Consider the following 26,727-nt stretch of genomic DNA (forward strand, 5'->3'; position numbering starts at 1 on the left):
AGGCAGCTGTGTTATTTTTAGAATACAATCCAACGTATAAGAAAATAAGGATAGAGTATAAAATATGCAGAGAACATTTTTTTACGTATTTAAGCATACAACAGGAACCTACCGAATTACATTTAAATTTTAAACTACTCCCGAATTGCGTGTGAAAATTGTGAATGCGTTCCGAGTCCGTTCCCTCATAACCTTTTGTAAGAAATAATTATTTAGACAATCTCATATGTCAACCACCACATGTACACAATGTACCACTTAACCGTCTATGATTGTCCTGTTACAGATTACCTAAACTTAACTTCTATATAATTATGATGTGATAAGTTCTTATGGGAGGGTAAACCGCTTCGTTACGTAACGCTTTACATTTTTCATAGCTTTAGTCAAAATCGGTCTCCATTGTGAAGATAATCCAACTAACAGAAAATAGATCATCCGAGGACGTAGATAAATTTAGTACCTTGCTTTAAATTTATTACAGCTTACCTTATATCTTAGTATTAATAGGCATAATTTATACGCACTCTATAGTGTAGGAGATGACAATTTATTGAAAAGATGTGTAAGTTCCATGTTACGAAAGCTTTTGTAGAAAAAAATAAGCGTCTTAATAAATCTGCAAGTTTAGTAAGCATTTATTGTCGCAATAGCCATTACCTTTTCCATCTACTTCACCATTTAATTAAAAAACAATAAAAGAGAAGCCCCTTTCAAAAGAATTGAATCCTTATTAAAAATAATGTTTTTATTAATCAGTAAACATTGAGGCTCTAATATACTAGCGGACACGGCAGATCTTCTTTTGCATACTATTTACTGACTGCATCGCCATCTACCGGGCCGACAAACGCATTCAAATCGGTCCAGTCGTTAACCAGTTCATCGACATACACACGTACTGTTGAAGTATTCAATGTCATACATCATTAAAAAATCGGTGGTTTGAGGCAGAGCTGGGTGTCTTTACTGCAAAGTAACAAAAGTGCGTGCGTACAAAGTACAAATGTTAGAAGTGAAACTTATTAATTACATACTACATTTTTTTTTACAATTTAAGATTCTAAATACAACAATGGAAATATAGTAGGCGTCTCTCGGCCTATAACTTGTGTCTGATTTCGCCTAAAGCTCTGTTTGTTCTATATGATTTGTGACTGGATCTTCCTTCTGATAGCAGTTATACCTGTCAAAATGGTTTACAGGAAAACGGTCCCTATATCCAGGGAATGGTTATCACAATGCCGCAGTAGATATAAGCTGTCAGCCTGTCAATTACGTTACTGGAGGTAGATAAATCGTGAATAAGCGTCAACGCGTTTTTGATGGGCACATGAAAATATTGTTTGATGCGTTACTGGAATTTGAATTTTACGTTATTTTCTTGGTCTGCCTTAGAGCTTTATATTTTATTTTATTTTAAAGATATGTATATCTGCCTATTTTAGGGTAGATTGTTAATACGACTTATTCTAAGTCAGACACGAGACTTCGCTAAGTCTGACTCCGGTATGTCAAAAATGTATTGGATTTTGAACTCACTTCGGAGATTTCACCCTAAGTACTAGATTGCAAATAGATTGTTTTTATTTCAACTGGACATCGAACCGATTCCAAACATAATTTGAGGTAGTGTTGCCCAAATGCAAGACCAAGACGAGACTTAGACCAGTCTTGGTATTGGTCTTGCGTCAATACACCTGGTCTTGTTCTTGGTATTGGTATTGCGCTCTCAGTCTTGGTCTTGGTCTTGATCTTGCAGCAAGAGTCTCGCAAGTCTCGCAAGACTTGTAAATACCTATTAGCTTATTGCTATTTATTCGTCACTCATGTCAAATTTAAACATTCACTCCGAAAGCAATAAGAATTTAGAGTATCTAGCTAGGTAAATAGGCGAGAATAATAAATAAGATAGACTCGAAGCGAAACTCAATTGTAAATGACTGAAATTGAAATAAAAACTCATATTTATAAGCACACGAGCCGAAGACCGACAAAGAAAAATGCGGCATTCTTTGATAGATAGAATAAATCTTTGAAAGATTAAAAAACAGAAGTATCAGAATCAAAATCAGATAGGTTTTGTGCCTACGCAAAAATAATGTATAGATATTATTTGCACGGTTTATTATTATGTTCCTTTTTTATTGGAACTATACGTTGCCAGCTGTTTTTATGGCGGTTACTAGCTACTAGAGTAGATACGATAGAAGTTGATAAACCGACATGGCAATTCTCGATTTTTGGAAATGTGTGATTTTAAAACCAAATGCGTAAAGCAATATGACGTCGCGTGGAAAAACTCCAAATATGAATTTGGAGTTTTTCCACGTTTCAAGTTTAAACAATCACCCACTTCCAAATTTGCAGTGCAATCTCCTTCAAAAAGGTATAATAGGTATTCATAATAATATAAACTAGGTATATTATTATAACTAAATTTTTTATAATATCCTTACGACTACAATCTTCCTTTCGAGGACAACATAATCTACGTCCGTTCTGAGCACCCAAAAACCTATTTTATTCATTGGAACCATAGGCAGTGGCGGGCGACCTTTGACATGAAAGCGACGCGACGGCGGCAACACAAGGTCTAGGACTAAATTTTTACCTATTTTGGTAGGATTGTCAATGTTGGCATTAGCACAGAAAAATAAAATTAAGTAAACACAACGTTTATCACTTTTTAATAACTAGGTATTAAAAAATATCCACGATAGAATATTTTTTCTACTAATTCCCTAAGTACCTACTCAAGTCTTAATATATTTTTCATAATTTTTTGTTTTTCAATAATTTATTGTGTGTAATTTAATAGTAAACTCTAAATCTTACTTGAGAGCTTTTTTAAAATAAACTTAAGTTAATAAAACGAAAGCACTAACATGTCATATACAATTTTCAATCTTGCTGCTCACACTTTAGTACCTAGGTATATCACTCACAATCTATCATTTACCGATGATATTAACAATGATTATTTCGAAATCAAAATATTAGCAATTCAATAGATGCAATACCTACTTAGGTATTAATTATCATCTCGCCCGACAGCCAGGGTGAGAATGTATTTGTACAAGAAACTCAGAGCATTCAATTTATACCTACCTACTGCTAGACATCTTCACGGTCATTTAATTTTATCCTCCTGTACCAACCCTACCAAAATAGGTAACAATTTTGTGTGCCTCTGTCCGAACTCTTTGTTGGCGAATGCGGCCCTCAAACAGTGTCAAATGCTGTGATACACTTGTTGCAAACCGCGGCGTCTTTGTCGGTAAATTATCAAATATGTAGGTATATAATACACCGACCGACCAATAGTTTATTCGCAGAACGTCACATTTTCCCAATCAACCTTGAACCTTAATTCTCTAGCGATAAAGTTAAATCTGTTAAAGAAATTTGATAACGCCCAAATCTCAGTTTGTCCTAACTGCAAGACGCAAGAGTATTGCAGGCTTAAGTATTGTCTTGCTCAAGTCTTGCAGGCTTCAGTCTTGGTATTGGTCTTGCTACGATAAGGCGGTCTTGGTATTGGTATTGGTCTTGCAAAAATGCAAGAACAAGACCAAGACTGCAAGACCAAGACCGATTTTGGGCAACACTAATTTGAGGTAAAACGGGAAAATGTAAAGTAGAATAAAACAAATAAATGTTGAAACGTATAAACTGAGAAACTACAACTACAGTTAAAAAAGCTATCTACACCTGTTTCCAGAAAATTTAAAATAATGTCCTGCTGTGCGAAGCTGGTATAGGACGATCTTCTAAGTTATTATTCCTTAAAATTTCAACGTATTAAACAGATAACAAACTATCCAAAAAGCCTTACATTCAACCTTCAATCGATTTCCAATCCTTCAATCTCCCACAGACAGGTGAGGAGATTGATAGTTTCGATTTGGAGAACAACGATTTAATAGGTTTAGTGAGAGACATGTACGTTTTAATAGAAAATTAACTTAAATTGATTACATTATTAGGTCTGAAAAAATAGTAGTTATTTTTTTTTAATTAATTACGAATTAATTGTCTAGTGCAAGCAAATGGGATATGGACAGCTGGATCCTTTTATAATAAAGAAAAACTGGATCACAAAACTCTACACGTCAGTTTAGATGAAAGTCAATCCCAAATAGCAATAATATATTTATAATTTGGGGTTTATTTGTCTATGGTTGTTTTTTTGTTCGTGGGGAAATGCGTTACGTATACCCTCCCGCGCCACGGTTGCCTGGTGGTGAAGGGTTTTGTGGGACTCGCTACTGCGCATACCCACTAAAACCCCACGGCGCCACCAACAATCGCATTGAAGAATTAGCTATTATAGCTCTTCATTTTTATCACTCAGGATTACTTTAACTACAATATAATCCAAATAATAGGCTACCAATGCTTTTATTACTTTTTAACCTTTGGTCTCTAATAAAACATAACTTATTTACAACTCCTTACTGTATTTTATCTCACTACGAGGGAAAAAGATCAAGAAATGGACAGAAACTAATAGATTTATCTTTTGAACAACACTTAGGGCCTGTTTCACAATGTCCGTATAAGTTCCAAATAAGCTATTTGTTACTTATTTGTAGGATAAACAGTATTTTTGCGTTTCACGGCTGTCAGATAGCGCTATTTGTCATGAAATGCCAAGTATCTTATTCGGAACTTTTATCTTTCAAATAATTTATGTGTTGCATAGCTAATTGGCACTTTATCCATACATTGTGAACCAGGCCCTTAGTCATCTTAAATTCACTATACAAGAAAAAACAAAACAAAAGATGGACATGGTCGGGATGACCATGTCCATCTTTTCCGACGGGCGCTTTAAAAATGACATCGACTATATACTTACCAATAGTGCCATATCATTCAAAGATTGTCATGTCCTTTCAAATTTAAATTTTAACACTAAAAAAATGGGGGAGGCCTATGCCCGTGGGTACAGAGAATCAGTTATCGTAGATCAATAAAAACAATAGATATAATATATATATAAATAAATAGAGTTACACAAAGCAAAACTCACTTTAATATAATTATTATCACCATAGGCTAACTAGAATAAAATAATGTATTAATAAACATTAACTTAATATTCAAATTCCACTAAAATCATGTACTTGATGAATCACTCAATCAGTTTCGTTGAGTCTGCAGGCAAAGATAATATTATCTCTTGTAATAAATGCCGTGTTAGCCTAATTGGATCACGTCGGGAAAACTTAGCAAGCCTGTATAACTTGCTGGCAACGTATCTATACTACGATAATTAATATATTTATTTTGTTATTACTTTTTTATGTTATAGGAGGCTCACATGATGTTAAGTGTATGTCGCCCATGGACACTCGCACTTCCAGAAGGATCTCAAGCGCGCTGCCGGCCTTTTAAGGTTTTAAGGTCTTGAATAACCCTAAGATGAGCGGCAAAAAGTGCCCTAAAAAATCCTTGGTTGTAGTTCGACGGACTTCGAGGTGAAACGGGTGGAATTTCGTATCCTCTTTCGTATCTCGTTTCGTATGATGAATTTCAACAGCTGAAACGAACAACTCCTCTGAACACTCTCACTGCGGTAGAAGAAGCAGAGTGACCCCCATCGCTACGCTAGTCCAATTGATCAAGCCACTCGGAAAGGGATTGGTCGTCAACGATTTTAACTGGCCTTCTTTGACTACGGTCAAGTGGAAGGAGCTCCTATCTAGAGGTGAGAGCTTCATCTGTGAATGAGCATAAGACTAAGATATTGCTTCTATTCATTAATCACACAATGCCTGCTGTAACATTGATGCGATCTTCTTGCACTATTGAAAAATATATTGTACTTTAGCGAATCAATTTTACAAGAAGTTTTATTGTTTATATGTTAATATTTAATTAACCATAGTACCATGTACAACGGAATAATTGTCTTCTAGTTACCCACAACACAGGGTTTCCTTAGTGTTTGGACTATCGATATATGAATCTTGTCACAACTCACAACCCTTTTGTCATAGATCAAGTTTTTTTTTATTTTGATGTGAAACATCTATAGCCGCACGTAAAACCGATTCCTGGCGTGGCGACGCATGCCGTGGCGACACGTCGCCACGCTATATAATGGTATATACATACAATATATTATATGCAGTAGTAAATTTTTGTATTTAATGAAAATAATTGTTTATTTAATAAATAGTCATCGTTATCTGGAAAAAAAATCATAATATTTTATTTTATCATTATGACATATTTAGTTCCTATTACAATCTGTTCTTTTCTGCATATTACTTTTCGTGATAATGTCGATGTTTCACATCTGCCAGTCGTCTCGTGAGGACTCACATTTTTTTAGTTATTATTATTATTTTAATTTACAGAGCAACTTATATATATATATATATTATAGGTTATTTTCTAATAACTTATAACACAATGTATGCTACTAAGATGCCTAAATTCTTTTTTTAAGTATCTTTAAACCAAATAAAACATTTAATCAATTTGGGTAACGTTGACCTAAAAACTTGTCTAATTTGATTGACATGTTAATATTATGTCATATTTTGAAAAATTAAATTATTTTACAAAATACTTTCTGCAATAGTCTTATCCGCAATCATGCTTTTTGTTTCATTTAACAACCAAAATTAATTCCATTCATCAAAAGTTTTCATTACACAATTATGACGGCTGACGAATTACGAAACTTCAATCATTAAATATATAAATCAAATATATATGGCACATAGCATTCATCATCCAGCAGCATCCATCTACAGCACACTGGCTACCGTACCTTACCCAGTTGGCACAAATTAAAGCCATTAAAATAAAACGTTAATTGTCAAAATATTTAAATGAAAATAACATAACTTTTACACATTTATAGAAAACACTTTTTTCCGGATTATAGTTATGTATTATTGTATTTAAACTTATAATTATTTAACCATAATTTTAAATTTAAACCGACATTTCGCGTGCTTTACAGCGTGCATAGTCACGGTGACAAAATTAATTAAAATGAAAATTATGTCTAAATAATTATAAGTTTAAATACAATAATACATAACTAAAATCCGTATAAAAGTGTTTTCTTTAAATGAAAATAATTCATTATTGTGTATGAAGAAAAACTAAAAGGTACTGGTTTATGTCAAAAACGTAATGAATTCTGACTTAGGGGTACCATGCAGTAGGTACCAACTTTAGACATACAGCGGGCACCAGCTAGTTATAAAGAGCCCGTCAAAATTCTCACTCAATTCTACTGACTCACTGACCTGAACAACAACTTGGCCTTTAGTACAATGCCTTTGTTCTCTTGAAGAAGGTTGTGTAAACTTGTAAGTCGTATTTTTAGTTCTTTCATTTTTGGTTGTCATATCAAACAAATGTTTCCATAACAATGTGTTTTGATTTTATTTATTATAAGTGGCAAAACACAAAGATATCAAAGGACATGAATATGTATGTAAGTAATATTTCGAAGGAACAGATAAATAAAACTATTAAGGTGTTCGCTGTTTTATTTAACTAATGATGCTGGATTGGCTGTCATTAATCCTGCCACAGAGCTCGTCAATTAAGAAGGTTAAGGTTTTACTAGTTTATAACCAATAATACTTGCGATTTATTCCATTAGGCAATATAACTAGATCCACGAACGAACATACCACATTAACTACTCATAACTTTCCTAGTCATTATTATTAACGTCGGAGAACTGGCGTGAGTGTCAGCTGCCACTGTCATTAAAATATGTCATTCAATTCAATAACATCAAAGTCGAATTAATTCAATCCGTATAAATAAATCAGTAGGGTAATTCTAGAATTACTAGTGGTTTATTTAATTTGTCAATGTTGCCAGATCTAAAATTAACGAATACTCAAAGGTCGAAAATAATAATAATGGAGTCATCATTAGTCTAATAATAATTTCTAATATTAATATTAAAAGTAATTTATCATAACTTTAAAACTTCAAGAAAATAAGGAAGTTTTGGGGCGGTTAATTTGGAAATCGATATTTTTTCCAACCTTATAGAATTCCATAATATTCCTGTAAATATGAAGTTTTCTTATGTTTGACAGGTAGAAGAACAACGTCTTCAACAAATTTTGGCGATAACTTTCGCCTCACTCTCGTCAATGTACATTCAGTGTAGCCAACTTTCATAGTAGACAGCTAGTGCGCCGCCCTGTAATCGTCATCAGTGCTCACAATTTGTTTGCATAAAAAGAGCGAAATTGCTGAAAATGTAATCCCTTCTGACCCCTCCCCCTATACATGTCAGTCTTACTACTGCGAACTGGATGGTCTGTGTATAATTTCGTGTTTAAAAATCAAACCTAAAAATTATTTTCGTGCAATTTCAACTAAATTGTAAGTTTGTAAAAATATTAGAATATACAACTTGAACATAGTTATCGATTTCCATGCCACCTAGACCTAACTTTACGATGTCGAATTTAGGTGTTGGTGCGCGCGCGCATCGTAAAATTTTACTCTCATCATTTTCCCGTCGCGTCAAAAGAAGTTTATATCAAAAATAATCAAGGCCATGGCAATTGTAATTAAAGGCGGCAAAAACTAAACAGCTTTGAAAATTTGTAAGTCCCAGGCAAGTTTCATGACTGCCATTTGACGTAGTCTGGGTTCGCTCGCGGAAAGAGTACGAGAAACTTCTTTATGAAAAATACAGGAACTGGTTGGTGTGCCCCTTAATCAGATTTAGAGAGAACTATTATTGTTATTATGTACATAGGTTAAGAATATTGTAAACTCTATGTTCTAATAAATGTATACGATATTTAATACCCTAATGCTATTCTAAATCGTATATAATTTGAAATTTAAGTTTATTACATGAAATAGACATGGATTTTAATGCCAAACAATGCCACTAGATGGCGCAAAACACAATCATATCGACACGATTTAATGACACGCTCCGCTAGAACTTAATGAATATTCAGAATTGAAAACATATTATACGCCTAGCTCTGAAAGGGTATTGGGAAGCAATTTATATCAGACGTAATTTCAGTTAAGCCTGCTTGAATAGTCCTCCCTTGAAGCGATAAGCCTCAAAATGTTGCCGTTTATGGCATTTCATTTAAATAATTTATACCTTGATTTATAGTGGCTTAATAAAGACGTAGGTGACGTTAAGAACCCTCTTAATTGTGCAATTATTTAGCTATATCATAGATAATGTAGTGACGGTTGGCAATTGTTTTTTATTCATTTGTCATTTTGTCTTTTGTGTAATTTTTTTGTTGAAACTCGTTAGTTACTTACGTTACGTTGTCACACTGACAACATCATGACTAGTAAGTAATTTTAAGTAAGTATGATCCATAAAAGATGTATTAAGATATTTTAGTTAGTTTTGTATTAAAACCGCCACAATTAGCATTCCAATGATTTCTCCTCATCTCGTGTAAGCAAATTAATAAACTCATCAAAACAATATTTTAATTAATACCCTAATAGATGTATAAATAATATATATATATCATACTAAAATTATTTTAATACCTATTCATTGAGCAAACGATAATCTTAATATCCTTATTGTGAGGTATTTTATCAATAAAAAGTTCTAAATCAGGTCGGATTAAGTTTCAATTGACTTTGGCTTACGTTAATTATGAACTTAACGCTTCAATTAACAAGATTCCGTTCTCAATATTGATTCTTTATCTAGCTGATCTTTGGGACTTGGGGAAATAAATAAAGGTCCGCAGAAAAGTCTACTGATAATAAGTATGTCGTTAATTTAGTTGTTAAATATAGGGAGATTATTTATCCGGCTATGTACGAGAAGAAACAAGTGCATTTCATAACTTTAAAACTAATGGTACGGCCATCCGACATGACCAAAGTAAAATAATCATGGTATACATTTAAAGTGGTAATTTAGCAATTTATTTAATTTAGGTATTGTATTGGACTCTTGGGTGAATTAAAATAAAATATTTTTTTTTAACATCTGGATGGAAAAATTAGAATAACATTCCATATAAATCTTAATCAGTTTATTTTAGAGAAACTATACAAGAACTGCTACACATATTAATGGTTATTCCAGTCTCCATACATTCACTTATCCAATTAAGTACTAATGTACTGTCGGCACTCGGTGTCACTATCACTATAGCTCACGTGATAGAGACGTTCTTACAGAAACAAATCTTAAAATTAAAAATAAATAGATGGTGCTACAATCTCTTTGTCTGCCTCAGATTTCTGAATCTGTCTATTTCTATTTCATGATCATTTTTCAATCTAATATGATCAGCCTCCTGACACAGGCCCTCGACTTTTTGGGTCTAAGATTTCGAGTTTTCCTCACGATGTTTTTCTTTACCGTTCCAGCGAATATTAGATTCGTATATAGAAGTCCAGTGATGCACGGCCGAACCCACCTACCGAACCAACGACCTCAGGGATGAGTCACCAGGCCAATACTGCTCTAACACTGCTTTGCACGGAAAATCTTTTGCATGGTTTTCTCGCATTCCATATTTGAAGGTAGCTACAGTCACCATTTTAGTTTATTTGTGATATTTAAATAAACTTTATTGAATTAGATAATGCGTTAATTAAAACTTTTAAGGTATTAAAGACCTTTTTTCTAATTCTTGAAAATATATAATAATATCTTTTTACGACAAAGTATAACGTCTAACGCGTGTACTTGAACACACTCATTTTTTTATATCTTACTTGATTCTATATAGCATTCCTTAATAAATTGAATCACACCAGAATCGCAAAAAAGTCGCCATCACCGCCGACCGATACTCTAAATACGGTTGAGTGTGTTGCCGGCATTTCATTTCAATAAGTCATACTATTTTAGTCAGATTCTCTGGTCAGACAATACAATACTCTAGTACAGAAAGTAATTACAGTATTACATGTCTTCGGAGTAGAGAGACCAGAGAGGCTTAGTGAATTTTTTCTAGGCAATCTTGAAATTGGCTACTAGCAATTTAGTCTCCGTCAAATGTAAATCCAGATCCCGTTGTAAGGGTAAGGGAATTTGTAATTCAATCAGCAGACGGTCTAAGCATGCAAAGCAAATGTATACAACATTTTGAATCGCTCTAAGCCGGGAAAATTGGGTCAAAATGCTGTCGTATTGGAAATTATGGAAATTACGTGGGTCAAGTACGTTTAGTGGAATCTAGGTTTTTCGTCATACATTCCATTGGAGTTTAAGATGAGTCTAGATAGCCGCCGTCTTATTTGTGAATTCATTTAATAATAGTAGTGCGATCGATTTGTCTGGTGATTTTATTTTTAGTATTATAAGTGATAATAAAATACACAATACATATTATTTAACAGAAAAAAAAAATCCTCCACTTCTGTGTAACTCAAGTTTAGCAGCCATTGCTAAAATTGTTTCTTCAATATTTGGAGGTTTTATTTATTTTTTTAACAAAGGTATTTTTTAGGTTTTAATTAAAAAAGTATAAACTATTCTTCCTCAACAATGTGTGATAATGATGAAAGTCGGTTTAAATAAAATGATTAGTCAGAACACAAAAGTACATTTTTGTTTGTGTACATACTTGTATTTTGTAATGGATAAACTTTTTACACTACATTACCAACAATACTGTCTTTGTATTAAAAAGGGTGTTCATTCATTTTAAGTATTAAGTATATTATGCATTAGAATGTGTAAGATTTGGGAACCGACACGCCTGAGTGCATTACAGAGTGTGTGGGTGTAAGTGTGTGAATGAGTGAGTCAGTGAGTGAATGAATAGAGTGTGTAACTAGATACTAGGTCTCCGAAGCAGCACCCGCTCACTAGAATCTAAAAATACGACTGCTGACGTATATTTAGCAGCCTATTTAATGAATTATAGATATAATCTGCTTGCATATTGCGTCGAAGTCGGTCCTTACGGTCTGACCGACGACAACATCCTTATTTCTTTATTGGAACAGCCTTCTATCAAACGGGAGCACTCTGTAAAAAAAATGAATAAAGTAATGGTTTAAAAAAAATCATACACAAAGCCCTTTTTACGAAACTTTATATATATTCCTAGGATTATAAGGGTCCTTGCTATACACATTTAATTTTAAGCCTAAACATGAACATCGATCCGTTTCGTCTAGAAAGACTCTATCTATTACTAGACACTATCTGGAAGTTACTAAAATAAATAGCTGAAGAATGGATGAATTACGCCCGACGCGATAAATAAAGGTTCCGATCTTCAAAATAAAGTTTCCGCATGAACCAGCACCAGCGGAGCTTTTATCAAAGCGCTTATAAAGCTATTTAAGGCTTTAGTTGATTGGTTAAGCACACGATTTTCATCTATAAGGGCATGCATTCGATTATCGCATAATGATCTTCACGTCTCAATAGTAAACTTACCTATTACTGGTCCATAGAAAAGTATCAAGTTTATACTTCTTTTGCTTATATTGATTTTAGTTAGATTTTTTTATTAATAGCCAGCTGCCCACTGAAGTATTTCCGAATCAATTCTACTTACGGTCAAGAAAATAGGCCTTCAAGAAAAGGGCGTACCAATTCTTAAAAGGCCGGTATTACTTAACATCAGGTGTGCCTCCTGCCCGTTTGCCCCCTGTTCTATAAACAAAATAATAATAGTAATAGTTTTCTATTGTATTAGGATTAACGTACTGTAAAATAAGGAAATAATTAAGTAAAATGATATAGATTTTTATATTTTTTTCAATGCAGTACCAATATTGTTTCTGCTTCACTGATCATATTACGTTGCTACTAATTTATTTTTAAGGTAGCAATGATCTTACTAAGTGTAATAATTTGATATTATTCATATAGAAATGTAGACAAATAAACTGTTAATAACTTCAAGCTCTCTTAACTCATAATAATTTTATTACAGTTTGATATACATAATTAGTTTTTTTAATGTAAATATGGTGCAAACGGGTAGGCGCGTCACCTAATGTTAAGTAATACCCTCTCTATCTCTCAGACTCTCTCAGCCTAGAGATCTCCTCTTGAGGAACGGACTTCGAGTTGATACTCTACGATAATGAAACTTAGGAATTACGTGTCGTTTTAGTCACTATTTTTTAATCGTTGACACAGAAACAACGTCAATAAATATATTAAGTTTTCCTTCTTACTTAGCTGCTTACAAACCCAATTACACCTCGCCTCATCTCTTCAAGTCAGCGATCAGACAGAAAATATTCACTGCAAAAGACGTCCCGACCAATATTTACAACACAAATATTGTACCTAAACACACCAAATTACGAGCGTCATAATTAAAATTCACAGAACACTTCAAATAAACGAAAATATCGGTGAAAATATTTCCATTCAAAATTTTTGTGGTTTTTTAAATTTATTTTATATTTGCCGTCCGGTTTGTGGGCTATGGTTCGTTAAACATATTATTTTAATAGCTTTTAAGTTAAATACACCTGGTATAATTCACGAACATGCTTTTTAAATTGCATTAACTATTCGTAGGGATTTTATTTAATAATAATAATTTGTTTCAAGTTTTTTTCACAGTTAACAGTTTATTGATAATTCAAGATCAGAGTTGGTCTTGTGGATTCAGCGTGTGATACCCTGAGACCGTAGGTTCGATGCCCGGTGAACGAAATCATCGTGAAGAAACGACTTGCCTTAGCCACCTTTTTTGTAATAACATTATATTTTTTTTAGATAAATAAATAAATAAACGGATTACATCATACATACGAAGACCATTATGAAATAACAAATTACTTATACTTTACTTGTTGTTGTTTTTTGTGTGAGGGTGTGTAATTGTGTGAGCGTTTTTAAGAGATTTCTTCAATGCATTTAATAATAAAAATAATCTTCATTTCCAAAACTTAATTATAATATATTATAAGTTTCATTGATTTTGAACTAAGAAAAAATACACTTTAACATTTATCAATAATCATTTAGGTAGGTTTTGGTTTGTCCACCGTTGGACATAGGCCTCCTCGATCTGGTTCCACTCGCGTCTGTCGCGGGCCAGGCGCGGTCAGGTAACCCCGGCGACGGCGGTGAATGCTTATACTATTATCAATTAACTAACATAGATGCAATATCATGCCCTAATACTTCCTTCTTGTGATTGATACAACAGTTTGTATGTAGGTCTATCTTGTCTGACAGTACCTAACACCAAGAAATCTGGCAGCGCCACCTTAAGTCAAATCATTTATTTAATTATGACAATTAGGACTATTAAAGACACTATTAAAAGTCAAAATCAATAATATTTAAAAAAATCTAGTTTCCAAAAGTTAGTTTCATGGAGACAAATGGACAAGAAACTTCATACTTTTAAACACTTGCGTCGAGTTTGAGAAACACAAACGTGCGAGCGGCAACCGAGTGTTAAACTGAAGACTTAAGAGATTTAGAAACACTTGGCCGTTCAAACCCTAACTTTGTACTTAAAGATCATCTAGTTAGCTTAGGTAGGAATAGGCATATGACCGGAAAAAAATACCAAAGAGATTTCGACTTTAATTATTGTCATAGCAAAAAAGCAATCAAAGAGGCAAAACCAAAGATTTAAGCAAATCTGGCACTTGCTGATCATTAATAACTTTGACCCGATTTTGAAGAATAGCTGTGTCATAAGGTCATTTAAGGTCAAAAGAGTATCTAATTAATCGCGTAGGTATAATTGATCGTCATTGATGCGAGGATAAATGACCCAAAATGGGTCCCTTTATACTTTATCTTAAGAATAAAGGGGACATATTCAAACATTAATTCTTTTGAGAATATTTAGAATCTTTTTCCAATATAATGTCACTAATAATACCTGCATTGAGTAAAGTGTAAGGCACATTATAATGTCTGTCGAACTGAACGGTTTTAAGAGAATTTTTGCAGCGCACCAGTTGGGGTGTTTTCTAACCAATTCGACTTAGAGTCCTTCAAAGAAAAGATCGTTGGTTCCAATTGTAAAAAGCCGGTTACGCACTTGAGAGCCCTTTGTTAATTTTTGTGCCTATGGGCGGAGATATTACTTAACGTTCATTCCTCCTGCTTTATGTTGTATTAAAAAAAACAATAATATTCAAGCCTAAGATTCAGTGTTAGCATTGAATGATTTATCATAGATTTTATATTATGTATTAATTTTATTTAACAGGCTTTTTAATAGGGAACTGTGAAATCTTAAGTTCCTTGAATGGAAAAATAAAGTTGTTTTGAGTTGGAACACAGGGGATTACGTACTTGCCATCCAAACAATATTATTTGGTGATGACAAAGTTTTTCCTCACAATTCACGATTGTCCTGACGAATACGAAATTGTCCCAAAATAAACTTATTCGTTACCCCTAATTATATCCACTGGGGCAAGGGACAATTCAATTCTGCTGATAATTTATCAGCAAATACAGTCTCCATTGATTCTATCCCAAAAACGAAAGACCTAACCTAGCTACAATTTCAATATCCGAGCCACAGAAGTACATTGTAATATTGTATAGTAATTTTATTCTGGTAGCACATTGTCTTTACGCATAATTATTTAACTGATGTTTACAAATATTGTAAATTGTATTCTGTACACTTTAAATCTTCAACTCCACACTTCAAAGATTAAAGATAAGTGTGGAGTTTTTTATCAATCCTCACTACACGAAACCAACTTTTGGAAGGGGCAACTAAACAGTTTGAAATGGACAAAAAAAATCACATAATGGCAACCATGCGATGGAAAATGGAAAAGAGGAAACGAAACGATGGGCAGACGATATCTTATATCTTTAAACGAGCAATTCTTGTATATATATAATTGGAATCTCGGAATCGGCTCCAACGATTTTCATGAAATTTAGTATACAGGGGGTTTCAGGGGCGATAAATCGATCTAGCTAGGAATAATTTCTAGAAAATGTCATTTTATTCGTGTTTTATCATTAAACTTAAACAGAATCGCTCGTTTAAAGATGTCAGTCAAATAAAACTTACTTAAATATGAATATAGTAATCTTTATTCGATAATTATATTCATATTTCATCATTTATTAGTGTGTAATTCGTATTTAAATATAAGAGGCACAACTTGGACAAGAAGAGCAAACATCAGAAAATAATTGAAGCAGCTGGAAGAGGTATATGTGTCGGGTGTCAGCAATAAAGGCTTATTAATAAAAATAAGGTTAATTATTAGGTATATTAGAATTAACTTGAATTAGATTCAATTAATGTTAACATTTTTTTAATGACCCATGACAAATGTGTCATTGACACAATATGACATGTATTTTGTTATATACTAAATATATATTGTGAGTAAACAAACCCCACATATATAAAAATATGTTATATATGTGGGGTTTGTTGTGAGATATAGTCAGTTTTTGGTTGGTGTTGGAAGAAAGGATAGGCATGCTGAAAATTCAGATCATATAAATAATTTCAATAATTTTAAGAACACTATTAAATTCGCCAAAACAAAAAAAAAACATCCTTAATCAAGTTAATGCTTGTTATGATATTGCTTACGTAACCGGAAACAAATATTTGTCGCCTTATTTCCGGAGAAAAACAACGTACGACCTATTTTCATTTATTTGGAGCACCATTTATCTTGTGACTTGGTGTTTTTTATACCTGGTTAATAGGCGATTACATATTAAATGCTTTCAGTATATCTATCTATATTAATTTAAAGTCCCATTAAATATTTATCTGACTATTTCATAAAAGTAATGTGTAAAAGTAATCAAGAAGAAAAAAAATTGTATTCGTATAGCCTGATACCTGACCGCACCAGTAAATAATATTATGTCAAATACATATATTTTATTTTCATTTTATATAACAGGGGCAGCAGGCTTACCTAATGTTAAGTTGTACCATCCATGGACAGTCGATGTCAGAGGGCTCGCGAGTGCGTTTTATTTATTTTTATTTACATTCTAAAACAATGTGTATGCCTAAAAATTACAAGAAAATATTACATCACAAATTTAACACACTTACACGTACACATCAATTACCTTAGAACTTAAGCAATATATCAAAAGAAAAACAAAAGAAACGGCCACAAAATAAACAAAAAACAAATTACTAATAATAACTAATAATATAAATAAAATCTTAAAACTACCGTTACCGGCCTGGCCTATAAAGATTTAAAGGACCCTTAGTTGAATTTGTTCGAAAATACTTCAGTATTTATATCATTAGGTATATCATCCATGATTATATTATATCAATAGGGAGCATCCTATCCTGCCCATTTGCCCAGTTCTATAAAAAAGTTTTTTATAGAACTGGGATAACGGGCACTTAAAATCGATGTTCAGCCAAGTCGATCAAATGTCGATCGATAGTTAGTTAAGTTCAGGCTATTTTAGTTATAACGTCGTTGTTGATAAAATTAGAAGCCTGAATAAAAGATTTGTAATATTGATATGTTCAGTATAGGATGTTATTATTTCAATCGATATATATATATAATAGTAATTAATATATAAGTGAGAAGCACTTATTTTTAAAAAAATAACTATGTACTTTTAAATTAATTTCTTATCATTACTTTTAAGTTTATTGGTTTATTTTTAAGAATGAAGATAGTGTTATGCTAAGTATTATTCTCAAGCAAGGCACATTATGTCTTTTTTAAGAAATAACGTCTTTAAATTTAATCCTATATGTTGACAACGTATTGGATAATAAGAACAAAAATTTAAAGAGAGATAGAAATAAAAAGATATTAAGTCTAAATTATTAGATTTCAAGTCTCGTTTTGCTGGCAGTGTTAATTTCCCCTCCAATTCTTAATGGGGACAAAATTTGATAACGTTATATCCACAGCAGCCACCTGAAAATCCAAAGTTAGGAAGCAATTTTCGCTAACGGTCACGGTGCGATGATCACACTTATTTGGTTCGGTGATAAAATATCCGTCAATTTTTATGGGCTATAACTAAACGTCATCTGGTTTAATCTTTGCCCCATAATGACCACAAATTTTTACTCCTGCTTATCAACAAATGAGGTTTTCGTTTGGTCTTGAATTTGATTGTCATGATTCATGTGCACTGTTTACTTTTTGTTTTGTTTTATGTAACCTGTATCAGTTTAGTTTATTTTTATTTCTTTTTGTTTCTGTTAAGTATGTTTTTTTTGTTTCCCCTATTTTATTATTTGTAATGTGTATTTTTGCACTTCTTGCCTACCTTATGTAATATACTCATAGTGGTTTTTTCCTTTACTCACAGTGGTTGTCTGGAAGAAATCGCTCTAAAGCGATAAGGCCGCCAGTTGCTTGTCATTAAATTATGTTTAATATTTTCCTTTTATATAATGCAACAAAGTGTTAATTAATAAATAAATATATATAACCAGTTTTTTTTAACAGGGCGAACAGGCACTTAAAATCGATGCTCAACTAAGTCGATCAAAAAAGCGGCCCGGAAGTGATATTCAGAACTTGCTCAGTTCAGGCTTTTTTCGTTATAACTTCGTTGTTGATAAAGCCTAAGAATAAAAGTTTTGTAATATTGATATGTTCAGTTTAATTGTCTGCATACATTGTAAATGACGATAAAGGATTATAAAGATAATTAAAATTTAAAAAAATTGTTTTCAAGCAATCGTTCTTTATTTGGTAATTTGATAAAACCAATGTGTCGGTAAAGATATTATATATGACATACCCTTCACTTCACATAAGGAAAATGGCTCAACATTAATAATACTCATTAGTGGATAACTAATTAAACGTCATCAGCTACTTACTGTAATCTCAGCATAATTCGGCTCTTTACTTGATGTATGAAGGTCCCGGGTTGCGTGTTTATGAATAATAATTCAATTACCATAAGAATGTATGTAATAAATATGCTTTAGCCTCGATATTCAGAGAACATGACAAGGAAAACATGTTTATACATGTTGTTCAAAAAGTGGTTCGTACTTATGTAACTAATATGTAAAAAGCTCTGTACGTATCATTTAACTGTTTTTTTATACAACAGGGGGGAAACGACGACGGACGCCGAAAAAGGCAGTCAGCGCAGCCCATAGACACCCATTTTTTAGTGCGTTGCCGGCCTTTAAGAGCACCTCCCTTGACGCTCGAATTTTGAATTGTTGGTCGTATCTCTCAGGGAAGACCCCCGCCGGTAGTCGATTCCACAGTTTCCACAGAAAATGCCTTGTGAAACGGACTCTAGAAGATTTCCAGCTATCAAGCTGATGTAACTCTATCATTTAACTATAAAATGATATAGATTTGATAAAAGCGAGATTTTTACTACGAGGCACGTTGCCGGATTTTTAAAACCGGCTGTTCTTTCCTTAACAACCTCCAGAGGATAAAGACTAAATTAAATTTAAATGTAATTCGATTAAGCGTATTAAGTTACAGGACCAAATGAAAAATTCAATTTTAATATTTGCATTAATGTTGTTTGAGGAATGAATGTAAAAACGAATTTTTCGTGAAACAAAGTATTACGTAACCATTCTGAAAGAGATTGCCTTCTTAACTCAAAGCCTCTCATTTATTAAAACAGAACCTTATAGAACAGATTTCGGCATTTAAATCGGATATTATTTAAACAAAGTCTAGTTGATATTGTTAATGCAAATTTGTATTTTTTTTATAGAACAGGGGGCAAACGGGCAGGAGGCTCACCTGATGTTAAGTGATACCACCACCCATGGTTTCCATGATTATTCCTACACAATCTCGATGCCAGAGGGCTCGCGAGTGCGTTGCCGGCCTTTTAAGAATATACGCTCTATTCTTGAAGGACCCTAAGTTGTATATGAATTTTTGGTTGTAATAACTTGAAAAATAAGTAAATCAGTGGTGCTACCTTTTTCTGGTCTGGGCCTCAGATTCTTTCATAATCAATTCTCAGTCAAATAGTGAATACGTAATCGGCATCCGTTGCGGTATCACTTAACATCAGGTGAGCCTCCTGCCCGTTTGCCCCCTGTTCTATAAAAAAACACACGCCGTCGACTTTTTGGGTTTAATTCCTACTCCTTTAAGGTTTCCTTGTCCATGTTTCCTTTACAGTTAGAGCAAATGTTTAATGCGTACATAGAAAGAAAATTCATTTGTACAAAGCCCTGGTTCCAAACTACGACCTTTGAAATGAGAGTCACATGCTATAGCCACTAAGCCAACCCTGCTACTTTTTATGTAGGCATTTTGAAAACTTATTTAACGGTATCAAGTTCTTTGTAGGTCGATGCAAGCCGAAATAGAGACAAATGATACAGTGTTTGGTTAAATAAGCTCTCCAGCGTTGAAAGCTTACGAAAGCTTAAGGTTATATTTAAAACAACAGATTTAAGCGCAGATCACTTATATAAGTCGACTTATTAGGTCCCAGATAACAATTTTATTTAAAGATTTAAATTATTTTAAGATTCCCATTTAATGTGTAATACAAGAGAATATATTTAATCCATACATTAATTCTCTGCTTTTGCATAATTAGGAATTCGAATAATTTAATACTTTTATATTATTTATTATAGATAACATATATATCATATGTTTACGTCGTGGGCACGTTTATCGTCACAAGATTTTGTGTTTTAAATGCATTAGCAGTATTTGTTAATTTCATTAACATATATTATGCATAGCCTTTATAAACATTTTGTTATTAAACGACTGCCCGTTAATTCGACTCATGAAGTACTGAAAACTAGAACCAATATTTTCCTATCAAACCGTCCGAAAATAATCAACAAAATTATTAGGTGTGAAAATGAATTGCAAATAAATTTTCTGTTTTCATTATAAGTGCTCAGGCGCCCCAGTTCTCGATATTTCATTGTTTTATTATTCCCTAATGAAAAAGGAATTTACTTATAACTCATAAACATTGATTAGGGGGCTTTTTAATCTTTAATATCAGTAAATCGACTGTGGGACTTGGGGCTTTTTGCACCTATTTCATTATTACTTCAAAGATTTGTAGAAAACTGGGCTTTTAACCGAGTTGAGAGAGAATGTTCCACGTATGATATCTTTAATTAAAAATTGGATAAAATTTAATTTTAATAATATGAAATTAAGTACATAAATATAAAATTGTGTTATTAAAATGAAAAGTTATTAAATAAAACAGCATCAAAATGCAGAAAATACTTATTTATGAATGCAAATATTATACAGAGATCTCTATACACTTTGTACAAATTGCTTGGAAATTACAACGAGAGAAATATTATTTTAAATGCCACGTTTTTATACCTATCTGGCCTGGGACAGAAATCTATATAAGTTAAAATGAATTGTTCGTTTGTCTCGCTAAAACTCAAGAATGTCTGGAGCGCTTTGGCTAATTATGATCTTGAAATATTTGTGGATGTTCAGGGAAGGTTTTAACCGTGAAAACCTTTTGTAATAAACATTTCCTAGCTGGAACATATTTGTTGTCTTTTAAGAGAAATAATTAATTAAGTGGCGGAGAGTTTATTGGCAGTTCTTTTTATCCCTTGATTTGAGAACTGGTAGTAAATTTAAAATCAGAAGCAGTAAGCATTTAAAATGTTTTTCTTTATTGACATCGTGCTACCAAAATTAATAAATGATTTTGAATTTGAATATCTTAATATATATATTTCTTGTGTGCGTGTGTATGTGACTGAACTCCTCCTAAACGACTGGACCGATTTAGACGAAATTTTTTGTGTGTGTTCAAGGGGATCTGGGAATGGTTTAGATTCACAATTTTGTCCGCTGGACAATGTTTTTTTAATTAATTTTCAATTTATTAGTTGTTGTTGATTTTGGAATGTTTTACATTGGATCCGACAGACGGCGCTACCATCGCAGTGTCAAATTTTAAATAATATTCGAATTTTAATTGTAGTCTGTCCCGAAATTTAAAAAAAGTTTTGTTATCATTGTGTTATATCGTGTGTGACCATGTGCTGGATCGTTAGATATTGTCATAACATTTGAATAATAATTTTCATCAAAATGGCTTATTAAAAATTGAAATTTTGAAATTAAAGACGTGTAGACAGGACAACGTCTGTCGGATCCGCTAGTAATTCTATAAAAAAGAAGAAAGAAGAAAGTCGCAAAAGGGCTGTAATGTGTTCACCAATATGTGAGATAGTTTTTATGTTACAATAACAGAACAGAACTAGTTTGTACCGGGAAACACGACTACGTGATTGAAAAGCTCTCTCTATTAAAATGTAACTTTTTATTGTTTAATAGAAGTTTTTAATTGATACCCACCGCACATGGACACTCTCAATGCCAAAAGTCTCGCTAGTGTGTTGTCGGCCTTTTAAGAATTGGTGCTCTCTTTTCTTGAAGGACCCTAAGTCTAATTCGTTCCGAAATACTGCAGTGGGAAGCTGGTTCCACGTAGTGGTGGTGCGCGAAACTATTTTTTTTTTCATATCATTATTATTCGTTACATAAATAACATAAAAAATATAACATGCAACGGGTAGTCTTATCGCTAACAAGCAATCTCTTTCAGGCAACCCTAATATGGACGAAACTAAAAAATATATATTTAGGGTAAAGTGCATAACTAAATAAATCTAATCTAAAAATTACACAAAAGTTATTCATAGTTTATTGATTATTCTTTAGTTATGAAATGTTTCGTCGCTATCATTTTCATGTCACTTTGTGATAAAATAAAAGAGACAAACACTTCGTTAAACAACATGTTTATAATAACCAATTATCTGTGTTTTTTAAGTAGTGGAAGGAGATTTTAAAGTTAGTGATAGTAAAACGGAACATGTATTTTGAGAGTACCTTGTAACTCGGAAACGAATCTTTTGCTTTACACACGGCAAATAAAATTCAGTAGGTTCCTGGTTTCGGTGTAAAATAATTTTTGAAATAGTTAACCTTCTTATGGAATATTAATGATCTTTGTATCAAAATAACACTTCTGTAAGACAAAACATCAGACTACAGCTAGCTAAAAGGTGTTTCAATTAACAAAAATATAGTTTGTGATCAACTTACATGAGTCAGCCTTTAGCCTTATATATAACTGAGAATCTTATAACCACTGTAATATTTTCAAATTTGGAACATATTATTAGTATTACATATTGGCAGTTATTCAAGACCTACTCTGGAATTAGGGCATCAGTTGTATTGATTGTAAAAAGGAAACAATGAGGAGGTTTTATGGATTAGTATGCATTGTACTTAACGGTCGATATTGCAATAGCCAATGATAGCCTTTGTTCCCTTGCATTCGAAATTTAAATTTGTAAGTTCATGATATATCTTGTCTTATCTTTACAGCGTTAACACAATTTGGCAGAAAGAGACGAAAGTTTACTTTTGTTAAGTGTGCGGGTTTTTGATTTTTAAGTAGTAAGTACATAGACAAATGAATTGCCGAAATGTAGACGCAAAACTTCCGAGCGACTGGACCAAATAACAATAAAAAACTTAAAAAAATCAATAAAAAATCAAAACATTTTAATATCAGAGAAAATTTATTTATTATTCTAAAATTAAATCTTAAAATGTGTTGGAATTAGATTATATACTTTTATTATGTTTTTGAGACAATATACCATAAGCTTATTATTATTTATATTATTATATATTAATTTATATTAGTAAATATTATATTTAATTAATTAATAGCGTCACAATATTATCTTAGCTTTGCATATGACACGATTTCCTTTGTGAACAGGTATAATCGAATTAATTCGACATTTAAAATATTTTATCTTTCGTAAATTTCTTACGTTTTGAGAAAATATTTATATAGTAATTAGATATACCGTTCATTAGAAATTTTAACCGGAATTTATTACAATACCATATTTAAATTGAAAATAATATTATTTTGAATAGAACAACGCATTATAGTTACTAAAATATTTATTACATCAAAAATAAATTTAGTACGAAAATTTTGTTTAGATCTCATTGCCATATCAAAAGCTTCTTAAGGATAAAATAAATCTTTATTTTAAACAGTTTACAAATGGAGATGTAAATTGGATTCAATGTTCAAAAGGAAAAAAGATAAAAGAAAAAACACTACTTTATTTCAATATTAAGCGTTATCAGAAAGCCCTAAAACCCTTGTTCTTGATATCAGGTGTGTTTGGTTCTCGTATTTTTGTCTTAATAGGAAGATCAGACTCTCGCACGCCCTTTTTTGTGTCCGACATTGGTTTCCTCACGATGTTTTCTTTCACTGTACGAGTGAATATTTAATAAGACATACAAAAAATACTTGATGTACACGTGATTCGAACTTACGACTTGATGATCTATGCTTTCCTGCCTATAAATATCCAATAAAAATTGATCCTTTGATTTACAAGACTTTAATCAAATTGTTTATAACTAATTAATTACTGAATCCGATAAGTACTGATAGTAGTGGTCACCTCCGAGCTGATGATTCCCTCGATGAAAAGGTAACGCAATGAGTAAATGCTGCCAGCATTAAAGGTACTGTATGTGTGTTGGAAATATATAAACAATTGAATGTAATAATATATTACTCAATGTATTCTTTTATTTAATAGAAAATTAGTCTACTTCTTTAAAGTATTATTATCGTTCTAATTGGCATTATTTCTCTCATTAAGACGCGACTATCATATTTCATTGATTAATTTGTTGATATATTTGAATAGACTATAATATATACAAATTGTATTGTATATATTATAGTCTATTTTTATTGTGAGTTTAGCCCTGTCTGTAATTGAATAAATAAATAAATTAATTAAATCTCATTATGATAATAAATTTTACTTTCGATATAAAGTATTCTTTCTAATTAAGACGAGATTTACAACTATCGCAAATTTATTTAATAGAACTATAACTGTTTCGGGTTGGATTTACTCATAGACTATATACAATGACTAGTACTGGGCAGGCTGCCTCTAATTAATTTGATATATTTGTTTTAAATATTGTTTGATGATTTGCTTTTTTAAAAGAGTACCGAGAGTTTTTTACGCCGGGTTTTTTCTCTCGGCCTACACCCTCTGTCTTTGTCGATGAGTAGGGATGCCTACAAGTTCGAATTGATTGACGTGGAATAAGTGATACCTAGATGATCTTATGTTCCAAAATAAACGTATTTTATTTTATTTTTATTTTTTAGGAATATGGTTAAAGAACTTGTAGTAAATAATAATTATAGGTACAATGAGAAACATTAGACAGACCAAAAGCAATACTTAAGTAAAGTCGCAAATAGTTTACTATACTCACAAAATTAAATATTTATATTTGGAAACAAAATGTATTCAAATGCATGCTATCATTAAATCATTACCCGCAATGCTGGTATATATATATATAATGATGGTATGTATATAATGATATCAAAACCACCGAGCAATTATATAAATTTAGTATTCACCGAGTAATTATCAAGTAATTATCGAATCAACAAAGTATTCGCCAAAGTATTTAACTGTATTTAATTATAAGTATTTAATTTATTTTTTAAATGAATAATTACATGTATAATGTACATGTTTCAAAATACGGGCTTTTAATATTTTTCTTTAATATTTTTACACTTTTTTGATGATACTATAGTTCTCAAATAATTCATAGTAATACATTAATTTTTGAAAATTTAATTTTTTAAAAACCCGAAAATAAGAAATATTAGGAAATATTTTTTTTTAAATACTGTTTGGTAATAATTATCCTAGAAATGAATTTAAGTAAAGTAAAGCGTGTTTCTTCATAATAAACCTAACTATTTCAATAGTCTTAAAGTTATTAAAATAATAAATATATACACTTACTTGTTTAATATTCAATCAAACAAACCACTCATCGCACTTAACACACACTTCACTTCACTAAGTTACATCACAAGTCACACTATCGTGTACAAATTCACTACGAAGTTCGTAATATTTAACCTCTTTGATTACTAACAACTACGGCTGCCGGAACCAGACTGACGGACATAGCAATCCGGGGATGAAATTTAGAAGTGTGCGTACGTACATGTAAACGCTAACGCCGTATACTAGCTTTGCGTGTGTGCCGGGTTGTGTCTGTGTGCAGGAGGTTGTGCTGAATTTGTCTTCAGTAGTCCTTACATGTGTGCGTAATTGCGCATGCTCGGATGTGTGTGTTTGCCGCTATTTAAAAGACTTGGTGGATTAATGTGTAAATTGATCTTAAGATTTTTGGCTGTTATTAATAACGTATTAAAAGCTTTTCCTTCGTCTAAGAACTGCGTTAACGTATTTAACATCACGGCCGTCTAGCTTAGGTCGGAAAGCGGAATTTAATATAATTTTTTCAAACGCATGAAGGATGATAATATAAACTAAATATTTTTTGATAAAAGTTATGATATAAAGGGAATGTAATTGGGAAACTGGTAGATTAAAACTTTATTATTCACAGTATTATTTTCTCAGGAAAACAATAATAATAGCAAAAACACCAGCGGATATTTTAAAATTATTGCACTAGTTGAGTAAATTAGTAGTAATTAAAATTATTTTATTTTACATATAGAACACAGAAGCTGATATAATCCTGTTTCATACAATTTGTCCAAACTGAGTCTCCGTTGTAAAAAGTAAAAATTCCTTTCCAAAGGTCGAGTTTATTACTTGCTGTAAAGTTAGGGCGTCAGTGTTTTGCGCAATATCCTTGGCGGAAGTTATTTCGAGACAAAAGGATGGGATAACATGCACTTTGCTCTATAAT

At 32.1% G+C, this 26,727-nt stretch overlaps 1 protein-coding gene across 1 annotated transcript in view; it reads right to left on the reverse strand.

The window, feature by feature from the left end:
• LOC110999396 (lachesin-like) overlaps positions 1-25,945 on the reverse strand; it is a 111,013-nt gene extending 85,068 nt beyond the window's left edge. The window contains exon 1 of the mRNA XM_022268425.2: positions 25,803-25,945. The gene's annotated coding sequence lies outside the window, so the exon portion shown is untranslated. The remainder of the gene's footprint in view (positions 1-25,802) is intronic.
• Between the last annotated feature and the right edge of the window lie 782 nt (positions 25,946-26,727).

The sequence above is a fragment of the Pieris rapae genome, chromosome 18 (assembly GCF_905147795.1).
Source record: "Pieris rapae chromosome 18, ilPieRapa1.1, whole genome shotgun sequence".
Classification (NCBI taxonomy): Eukaryota; Metazoa; Arthropoda; class Insecta; order Lepidoptera; family Pieridae; genus Pieris; species Pieris rapae.